General features: G+C 38.2%; 1 long non-coding RNA gene across 1 annotated transcript; it reads left to right on the plus strand.

Annotated features, from left to right (window-relative positions):
* The first annotated feature begins 519 nt into the window (after nucleotides 1-519).
* On the plus strand, nucleotides 520-2,789 carry LOC145659973 (uncharacterized). Its single transcript, XR_014126182.1, has 3 exons — nucleotides 520-582; nucleotides 2,377-2,430; nucleotides 2,735-2,789. It is a non-coding gene; the product is annotated as an uncharacterized LOC145659973 (long non-coding RNA).
* Nucleotides 2,790-10,509: the final 7,720 nt, after the last annotated feature.

Here is a 10,509-nt window from a genome sequence, read left to right on the forward strand (position 1 = left end):
GGGTAAAAAATAATGCTCTGAAATTAAATGCTCCTTTAAACAACTGTTCACACTTTTTTTAATGTCTCAGGTAGCCAGTTCTGTGGCTGCTGTAATTCCACCTGCTATTTTCATTAATAATCATTTGAAGTACTTTGGGCGCCATAGTGAAATGAACGGACCAAACAGTAGTGAGGGAGGTTATGTTGGATCTCACCCCCTGAGCTTCTACATCGTGTCTCTTTGACAAAGGACGGAGCCACTTAACTAAGAATGAGACCGTCCTCACTGACAATTTGAGAATATCTGCTAGATCACGGAATGATAAAGAAGAAAGAGGACATACCACACGACAACTTACAAAATCTCCCGCATCTCTATATTTGGTGTGTGTGTTGTGTTGAGGTTAGTTCGTCAGAACTTCATTTGAATACACTTCCTCTCCACTGTAAGTCTAGTTGTCAGATCATTCAGTAGACTGTATTGAAGAGTGTGTGTACGGTATATATCAGAAGTCCTGCTGTAGCTGTGTTTAGTGTGTTTGGAACTCAGTAAGAATGCAGGTGTGTGTTTATCTGCCTCTTGTGCTCCATGCTGCTGATGGTGAGTGTGACTTTCTCTCTAATTCTGTAGATGATCAAATATCTACTCAGTAGCTACTTTATAAGTAACACATGGCCGTATTAAATATATTTATTCATTTCATTCCATTGTGGGTGTCAGTGATGACCTCTCAACCCTGGCCTGGTATCAGAGGCCTGACACATGTGGCCTCAGATTCTGTTCTGCTGACACTGTTTTCATATTTGTGTTACATACCGCTCTAGCTCTGACTCTTCACTCTGTGTGTGTGTGTGTGTGTGTGTGTGTGTGTGTGTCAGTCAGAAGGTCCTGCGTTCAGTCTCCACTACTGCCAAGTTGCCATTGTTGGGCACTTCAGCAAGACCCTTAGCCCTCATTTGCTCAAGTTGTACTCAGTCATAAGTATAAGTTGCTTTAGATAAAAGTGTCACATAAATCTAAAACTCACTGTTTAGATTTTGCATGAATTCATAGTGCTTATTTGCTCCTGTGTTTGTCTCGGTTTCAGTTCTCATGTGTTCACTCACTCACTCACGCCACAGTCCTAAAAACAGTGTGTGTATGTATGACAGGCTTCGTTGAGGAGCACTCAGATAGTTCTTCATGTAGTCAGTGATGTCTCACTCCTGCTGCAGGGACATCACACGTACAGTAAGACAGTCACAGATCAGCACTAAAGAGGATAGAGGAGGACAGCACACGACATACACACACGTACAACAGATGAGTGTGTGGGGCAAATATACACATGCACTGTAGACCTGTGTGTGTGTGTGTGTGTGTGTGTGTGTGTGTGTGTGTGTGTGTGTGTGTGTGTATTTAATGTGTAATTAAAATGTCAACGCAAAACTTATTCAATTTAACATTCTGGAAATTATCTTTTCCAGGTGCACTTTAGTTATAAAATCCTGTCAAAACCAGAATCTAACGTTTTACCACTAGGTGGACCTTAAATTATATGGAAACACTGCGGAAAAAAAGCAATATATTTCTTATTAAGACTGATGTCATTTCTTTAAAAAAAAATTTAAATTAACTCGTTTTCCTTCTATAAGATTGATGTATTTTTTTAAATTATTATTGTGATAAAGACACGAGTTAAAAAATTCACGAGTTAAATAATTCAACCAGCACATCATTGTAGGTAAGATAAGACTTTTGATATGCAGAAGCTGAAAGCAACAGTACATTTGTGGTGTGAGTAGAGTTCACATCTCTAGTGGTGGAGTGACAGTGTTGCACAGCGTGGACCAGTTTTTGGCCAACAAACATTTCCCAAATATGTTCCATCAAATGTGAAACTGAACCTCACTAAACAACTGAACATGCGCAGTTCAAATCAGCTGAGAATTACCTGTCTTGCAGTGCATTATGGGTAAAACATGCCCTGATATTACAACGCTACTTTATAAGTTTGTTCAACATGTCGTACAAATCTCAAATATTCAGTACTTTGGCTGCTGTAATTCCACCTGGGTTTTTATTGTATAATAATAAAAGATCCATTTGGTCATATGCAAGTTTGACTGATGAGGAAGAAAGAGGATGTACCAAATGAAGACTTCCAAATTTATCGCTGTGTGTATCTTGCGGACAGAAGTAAGTCAGAGTTTCCTCTGAATACACTTTCTCTCCACTATAAGTGAAGCTGTGAAGTCATTCAGTAGACTGTATTGAAGAGTGTGTACGGTGTGTATCAGCAGTCCTGCTGTAGCTGTGTGTAGTGTGTGTGTAACTCAGTAAGAATGCAGGTGTGTGTTTATCTGCTCCTTGTGCTCCACGCTGCTGATGGTGAGTGTTACCTTCTCTCTACAGGTGTTTCAGAAGAGCTGAGCAGGGGTCCAGTCTAATCTAAGTCACTACACTATGGTCAGTATCCCTGAGCAGCACATGAGTGATGTCACAATGTGTGCAGCCATTAGCCAGAATGATGTCATTTATCATCATGTCACTCTTGGTCCCTACAACTGCCCACGTCATCACCTTCCTCCATACACTACACAACACACTCATTCCCCATCACTAGGGGACTGGACCAGAGCAGTCCAGGTTTGTTGTTGTCTGCAATAACAAGTTTCTGCCAGGCTGCTCTGGTACACACTGAACACTCATGATGTGTTGTGCTTCACCTTCCACTACTCTCCATTCCTAAATCCTGTTGAGTTCTTTTCAGCATGGAGGTGGAAGGTCCATGATCACCAACCCCACCTACACATACACCTTCTCCAGGTGATGGAGGAAGCTTGTGGTGACATTGATGATGGAGCATGTCAGGGGTGGATACGTCACTCCAGGTGGTACTTCCCTCACGGCCACAATGACCGGATTTAGAACCTCTGTGCCAGCTGAGCTGTTTTTAAAAAGAAACACGTGATCTGAGCGAGTCGTGGTTTTGGTCCTTGTGGTTTTAACCAGCAATTTTTAGTATTAAGTGTAATGGCTCATATCAAAGGCACAGTCTAATTATAACTGATCACCCAGGCTCTGTTTAACTGGCTTGTCAAATATCTTTCAAATACATAATAAATAGAATAATACAAATATTTACACTTTATTACATTTTATATTTACACTTTATATTTACACTCTATTGCTGATTTTATGTATTTATGCTGTGTGATGTTTGCTGTATTTATGTATTTTATGTTTATAAAGTGTCATGGCTACACTATAAGTAGCGTATGCAGTTTTTGTCCACCAATAGACTGGCTGTGTTACATGGCTGCTTTAACGGTAAGTTGTCAACAAGGAGGCTTTTTCAGCCTTCTGGTGGTTTCTCAAGCCTCGTCTTTCTTCCCCCACAGACACCCCCACACTGAAACCACAACATGCATGTCTGGTTCACAGAGGCACCAGGGGCCCTGTGGGCTCTGTGAAACTACACAATGAAAAAACAGACCTCAGTTGTTCTCAGGACTCACAAGACCCCACATTACTGTAGTGAAGTCCTTTTGGACTTCAGTGAAGTACTCCTGAGAGATTTCTGGACTGATCTCTGGAGTCAGTGTGTGTCCACAGTGGTAGTGGAGTTCTGGGTGTAGAGTTGTCAGTGTGTGCTGGTGTTTCCATAGTGACAATGCTGCTGAGTTTGTGTCTTCTCTTCACTGATAGTGAGTGTGAAATTCTCTTTTAATGCTGAATTGCATGAAATTGTACATTTATTTGTTAATGTTAATAAAAATGTTATTTAAGCAAGCTGACTTTTTTTCAGGTTGAACTGGAAAAATGTTTTGCTTAACAAATAATTATTAAATATTTCTGCATATCTTATGATTCCATCTTATGAAGTCTGTGTACTTTTTAATATAGTTAAAATACAATTGTCCTATATTTCCTGGTATACGTTTCTATAGGCTACACTGTAAAGAGTAGAAGACAATTACATGTTATTGCTTTAGTATGTCTTTGTCTCCATGTGCTTTTGTATGTTTTAGTTTGTAGCTCCTCCCCTGCTCTGCTCCTTGACATGTGTCTCATGTGAGTTTTGTCTCTTACCCCTCCCAGTAATTGTTCGCAGATATTCCCTGTTTGTCTACTGCTGAATAAATACCCTAATGCTAATGTCTGCAGTCATGGTCAGTGTATGACCCTACTTTCATGTAAATACTTGTGTCATGAAATATCTCAGCTCAGTGAATACATCAGATATAACATACAGGCTCCACTTTTACAGCAGTGTTCTTAATCTATTAGTGGTGTGAGAAAAATATGGTTTGTGGACTAAATTGTGGTAGAAAAGTATTTGATATGTGTATGGCATCTTAATGTGAATATGTGCAGTTTTTAAAGTCAATAAACATTTTGCTCTCAAAACAGCTTATGAACACCCCATAAGAAGGAGGAGACTGTTCTGGTCTGAGAGCTCAGGATGTCTGATGTGGTTTCATTTCTCACAGTTCCAACCAGTGGGCAGTGGATACCAGATCAGAGTCTAAAGCCCATTTTAGACCAGAAGTGACAACCGTGCTGCTTCTGCACCTCTGCAGCTGAGCTGTGGTCACACACTCACAAGCTCACTTTCCTTCTATTCTATTTCTTGCCTTATGCCATGACAGGCTTATCAGTGGTTTCTAGCTAGAAATAGTACAAAATACTACATTTATTCTGTAAAGTGTAGTGTAATAATCAAAACAGCAAAACTCTGACTGCTGGGTCTATTCTAATGTGAAATTGGGATAAAGGATGATGTTTTAAACACAGACTAAAACTAGGACTTAAATTCTAACTGGACCTGCCATTGAGAACACACTGTAGCCTACAGTGTGTTCTCAATGGCAGGTCCAGTTTGAATTTAATTTAGTACAAAACAGGTTTAGTATGAGTAGGACTGGTATGGTTACTGATAATTTGGGGAATATTGTGTACTGTGAGGAGAGATGTCAGTACTTCACTGAGAAAAGGGACTGCTCATATACTACCAAACCATGTCTATGTTCAAAGGCTGATTAATAGAGTTTATCAAAGTTCAAATAGGTTCTTATTGTGAGTAATGCAGGTTTTTGTTGTTTGTTTTTGACTCATTCAGTAAATTCAGAACTTCATATTACTCAAAAAAATCTTAAAGAACTTTTCTGCATAAGCAATGGTCCACAACAAATTATTGTGATGTGGAAGCTGAAAAAGCAAGCAAAAAGTAGGTCCTCTCACTATCTAGAAATTCTTGAATGTGTGTGTGTGTGTGTGTGTGTGTGTGTGTGTGTGTGTGTGTGTGTGGGTGTGGGTGTGGGTATGTGTGTTTGCATGCTTATAGTCTCTGGAGACATAAAGCAGACAGCATTCTGTAGTGACAGTGCATAATAGTTCAAAGTATATTTACCACTAAAACAAATTTGATACAATGAATAAAATATTAAGTACACAGGACATCATAAGATAGTGCAAACATAAAATATATCAAGCCATGAAAAAGTAATGCAAATATTTCTATGTACGCAAGCTTTGAGGTGATTAACTCTATAAACTGCATTTTAAAACTATAAACTTAGAAAGAGGAGTTTGAGAATAAGAGTGAGGGGATAATATATCTGTTTGTTTCTCTCCTCTACATCAGACTCCACCCCCTTTGCTTTATAATGAGCATGTGTGCCTCCTATACGGTTTCACAGATGCAGCATCATGGTCAGTGTGGGGTTGTGGGATACATCACAAAGGAAGAAACAACCAGAGTCCTCACAGGTCAAAGGACATGATGGCACTTTGTGTGGTTTTGTATGTCTCCGTAAAGCTGGTGATGTGAACTTGAAAAGAAACATAAGAGCTGTGGTCAAGTTAATTTGTTCCCAGTTCCTCTCTGCTGGGTGGACATTAGGGTCTGGAGTACTGAAGTAATGCTGTGAGAGTTCTGGAGTCAGTGTGTGTCCACAGTGGTAGTGGAGATCTGGGTGTTGAGTTGTCAGTGTGTGCTGGGAGGTCAGTGGTGTTTCCATTGAGACAAGAATGCTCAGTTTGTGTTTTCCCTTTACTGTACATCCTCTCACTAAAGGTGAGTGACATGAAACTGTACATATATGTGCTAATCTAAAATTGTTATTAAAGTGAATTGAATCATTCAAGATTTATTTGGCCAAATTAGAATCATAACCTGGCTGGTCTTAGAATGAAAAATATGATTACAAGGTCCAGAATGCAAACATTCTATATCTTTGCATGAAGTAAAGTTTATTAATAAAAAATAAATCAAAAAGTCAAAAGATGTTATTTCAGAAAATGAAAAGACAGGTTGGGGAAAATGAAGGGAAAAAAGAAATACAAAATAAATTGCTAAAAAGAGCTGGGAAAAGTTAAAGAGTAGGGCTAATTTTGTTGGAGCGCCTGGCACAGGACAAGGTGCTTTTTATAGCCTGCCACGCTCGTCTGAAGAAAATGCGTACTCTCTTCAACTTCTTGCATTCTGAGCCTTTATATTTGAAATAAAAGTAGAATTTTTAAACTGGTGTCCATGGAGTGGATGTATGTAAACTCTGATTATTGATGTGGTGCTTTGATGCTACTCACCAGCTGGGGCGTTCTCCACTTTGACTGCCTCTGTAATAGATTCCACTACTCCACCCAGATCCTCTCTTACATCTACAGATGTTTTTTTTCCCCAAAAAAATCAATAAAAATGTAATTACATAATAAAGTACAGGCACATATTTAAAGTGAACAAACATCATGTCCTACTGTGTGTTCTTAATGGAAAGCTTGATTTTTGCAAGAAAGTACATCTGCACCTTCTACATGGGCGCTGTGGTCCAAAGAGCAAATCTCTCCCATTGACTCTGTGATCATAAAGTATTCAGCAGTTCTGCTCGGGATGGTACGAACCTCCTTACAGTCCTCCTGTTTCTTGGGTGAGAAATGAGAAATAGTGATGAATTCTAAAGGAAATGAATCATCCATTGACCCCACCTGGGCAGTGGAAACTCCACTAATGGACAGCATATTTTGGACTACCATCTGTACAAGTCAGGAAAGTGTCAAGGCTAAATAAATAAAACTGTGGATACAGTCTATATAAAATTTATTAAAATTATAGTAAAAAATGATGTAGACACTTTCTCCCAGATTGGCCGAGTAATGCTGCTTAAACCCAGCAATGGTAGCAGGGTCTCTATGACTCTTGTGTCTTCTGGTAATGATATTAGTAATGAAGTTGTCCCTTGGCATCTAGAAAGGACAGAAGAAAGTTCTATTGTATTGAACGATAATAAAGCCGTTTTATTTCTTTTAAAAAGTCAACATTTGTATGTGTTTTTGGACAACTAAAAAAAAATACATTTTTAAAAATTAAAGATTTATTTCTAAGAGGTAATTGAATTTGAACTGAAAATTAGGCTTTGATTACAACACAATTTTCTATAAAACAAGGCTTATTTTACATGCATTTGTGCACAGGATTAATTTTGTAGCCTAGTTTCATAACTCTATGGAAATGAGAAATCAAAGCCTATAGATTGTATTGTTTAATATAGTTATATAACAGAACAAATGGCCAACCTTAGCTCAATTTCTTCAACAAATGTTAAAAATGTGAATCAAAGTTTGCCTGTTGTCCGACAGTGCATGATGGCCACACTCGTGGTCTTACAGAGGCTTTTCTAAAACAAGCGCAGAAGTCACTTTCCCTTGTCTCAGTCAACGCATTTCATCTAATGGAGTTCAGTTACGCGAATACTTTTAGCTACTTCCCCTTTTATTTAACAACATTTCCTTTTAGTTAGTTCATTCTCTGCTCACTTATGCCGCATTTTAAAATATTTGTGCGGTCCGTTAAATTAAACAGCTGAGACGGCCCGAGTGCCGCAGGTCCCACAAACTCCCTTGACGTAGACAGACGTTTATTAGACGAACACGAATAAGGAACACAGTGGCGCTCACACGAAACAGGCAAGATGAACATGAGCAACGTTGAACACAGCTTACAAACATAAAGTGCACCACGTACGTGAACATTAGCGAGAACACAGACCGACAAGGATGCACACACCAACCGGGGTTTAAACACACACAGACATTAGGAGAATAACCCGGTGCAGGTGTGTGTGACTACATAGTTGTGGTTTCACACAAGACCATGAACTCCCACTGCAGGCGGCGGGCCGTACCACGTGACTAGTGGGGCGGGGAGCTCACTATCAGCCCGCTAATTAGTTCTCCGTTCAGTCAAAAGTTCTCCATCATTAAAATGTGTGTTCTCATTTTAAATTCGCATATTGGCTACTTGTTTATAATACGATTCCCTTATCAAATATTTAGTATCTGCCTTTGTAGATAAAACTAAATTCTACTTACGTTTTGTTTTCGTTTCTCAGTACCTCTTATGCGTGAAGAATTGTTTGTAGTCTCTGTTGATGTTTTGTCTAAAATGATCGTCATCGGCAAATCCACTCAATAAACTGATCTGGGGTCAGAAATAGAATGACACACATTATGACATAATGGAGGGCTAAATTCTGTTCCGTGGCTGTTTAGAACAATGACAGAAGTGCAGCTGAAATGACATTATAGTCTCATATTATAAATCACATTTTAAAATCATTTCCCCCTCTTTATGCTATCATTTTGTTATCAGGCTCAGATTAAAATATCTAAATAAATAAAGTAAATATAACCTATACATGTAAATCATTCCACATAGGTACAATTCACTCACTCTGTATTCGTTATAATCCAAAGTCATTTGAACATTCATTAAGGATCAAAATGCAACCTAAACAACAACAATAATAATACATTCTTAAGAAATTATACAATTTTAAATGAAAATTAGGCTAATTGATCACAATACAATGTTCAACAAAACAACGCTTATCTTTACTCTGGTGTTTCAGTACTAAGGCTACGCAGTTATGCAAACACATAATATATGCTTATATTATGAAATTGAGCAACTAGACAAACAGAATGAAATGCTCCATTCATTACCGCTTCAAATGGTTTATTATTTTTTAAAAATATATTTTTTAAAAGTGCAGGATTGTAGCCCCAAAATATATCCTATATGAAGTGACCTGCATTAAGAAATTAATTGTTGATGTCACTTACTATTATTATTGGTAGCAGTATTAGTAGTATTTAGTGGGGAATCATCTTATGGTGTTGATTGGAGAATACTATTAAATAAATTAATCTTACCATCAGTAGTAGTTGATGAAATTAATAACTTATAACCATCTGGAGATGTCATTGTTGTAGTAGGTTTAGTTGAAGCTGTTGGACTTGATGTGTCAGTGTCCACTGGAGTAAGAGTTACAGGTTTATATGGAGCCTCTGCAAGAATAGAAAAGTGTGGTCAGTTATAAGTATGAACTCTGTTTCTGTACTGTTCACTCTCATTGGAGATCATTTCCCATGTGTTTCTGTTTGTGTTGTATTTATACCAGGTGAAGCTCTCAGGTCTGGTGTGTATATCAGTGCAGGAACAGGGCAGCAGCCTGAGTGCTGCAGCTGATATGCATGAGATTTAACTGCACCACAATAGTACATTGATTTCAAGATTTGGTTTTATGACTGATGGCAGTCTAAACAGCAAATTGTAATTGTTCAAATTCTACCTTATATGTTCAGATAACATGGAGTGCCTCTTATACGTTATCAGAAATATATGACATGTCGTCTCTAACTGGACTCCTACTAGATGTTTTCAGTGTTTCTTATAAAGTAGCTACTGAGTAGATATTTGATGATCTACAGATGTAGAGAGAAAGTCACACTCACACTCATTTCAAACAAAAGTAAACAAAACAGAAACACCACGAGTGCATCTGTATTTGATCTACTAACAGAGATAAGTTATGCTACTTAGCTAATTCTTAAAAGTAAATTCCTTCTAGTCTCCTGACAATTAAAATCCATGCAAAGCAATGTTTATGATGCAGAATCTGTGCACTAGGGATTGCTTTCCATGCCAGTGAAACAGCTTCCAGTGATCAGGTAAAGTTCTTCATATTATTCCTAGAGAGTAACATTCTGTCTCTCAAAGGCAATGAAACAAGTAAACATTGGTTGCTGGGTTTGAATTTTGCGTCCTAATGGGGTGAAGACAATTCAAGCCAGTTTCTTAAACATTACTACAGGAAGCATAAACTTTGGTGAGTGTGTTCTCATTTTGTTTCCCAACAGAGGTTATGCTAATTAGCTGAATTTCAAAATTTAATTTCATCAATTCTGTGGCAAAGAAAAAATCCTTGAAAGGCAATGTCAAGCATACAGAATTTGCGCAATAGGTTATGCTCTATATGCCAATGAGGGAACTACAGAGATAAAGTGAAACTCTTCATAATATGCCTAGTTAGCAACAGTCTGTTCCTCAAATGGTAAGAAACAAGAGAACTTTGGTGGGGTTGTGAGAATTTCCATCCTAAGGATTGAGAAGTCAGACTCCTTAGCCAGATTTAAAGCTATGATTTTCAAGTGCCAAAAATGAGCAAAAGCTGGAGAGTGAGCCCAAAGAACCTTTTAACAGTG

This window comes from Electrophorus electricus, chromosome 2 (assembly GCF_041902795.1).
Source record: "Electrophorus electricus isolate QZ-2024a chromosome 2, ASM4190279v1, whole genome shotgun sequence".
NCBI classification, from domain to species: domain Eukaryota; kingdom Metazoa; phylum Chordata; class Actinopteri; order Gymnotiformes; family Gymnotidae; genus Electrophorus; species Electrophorus electricus.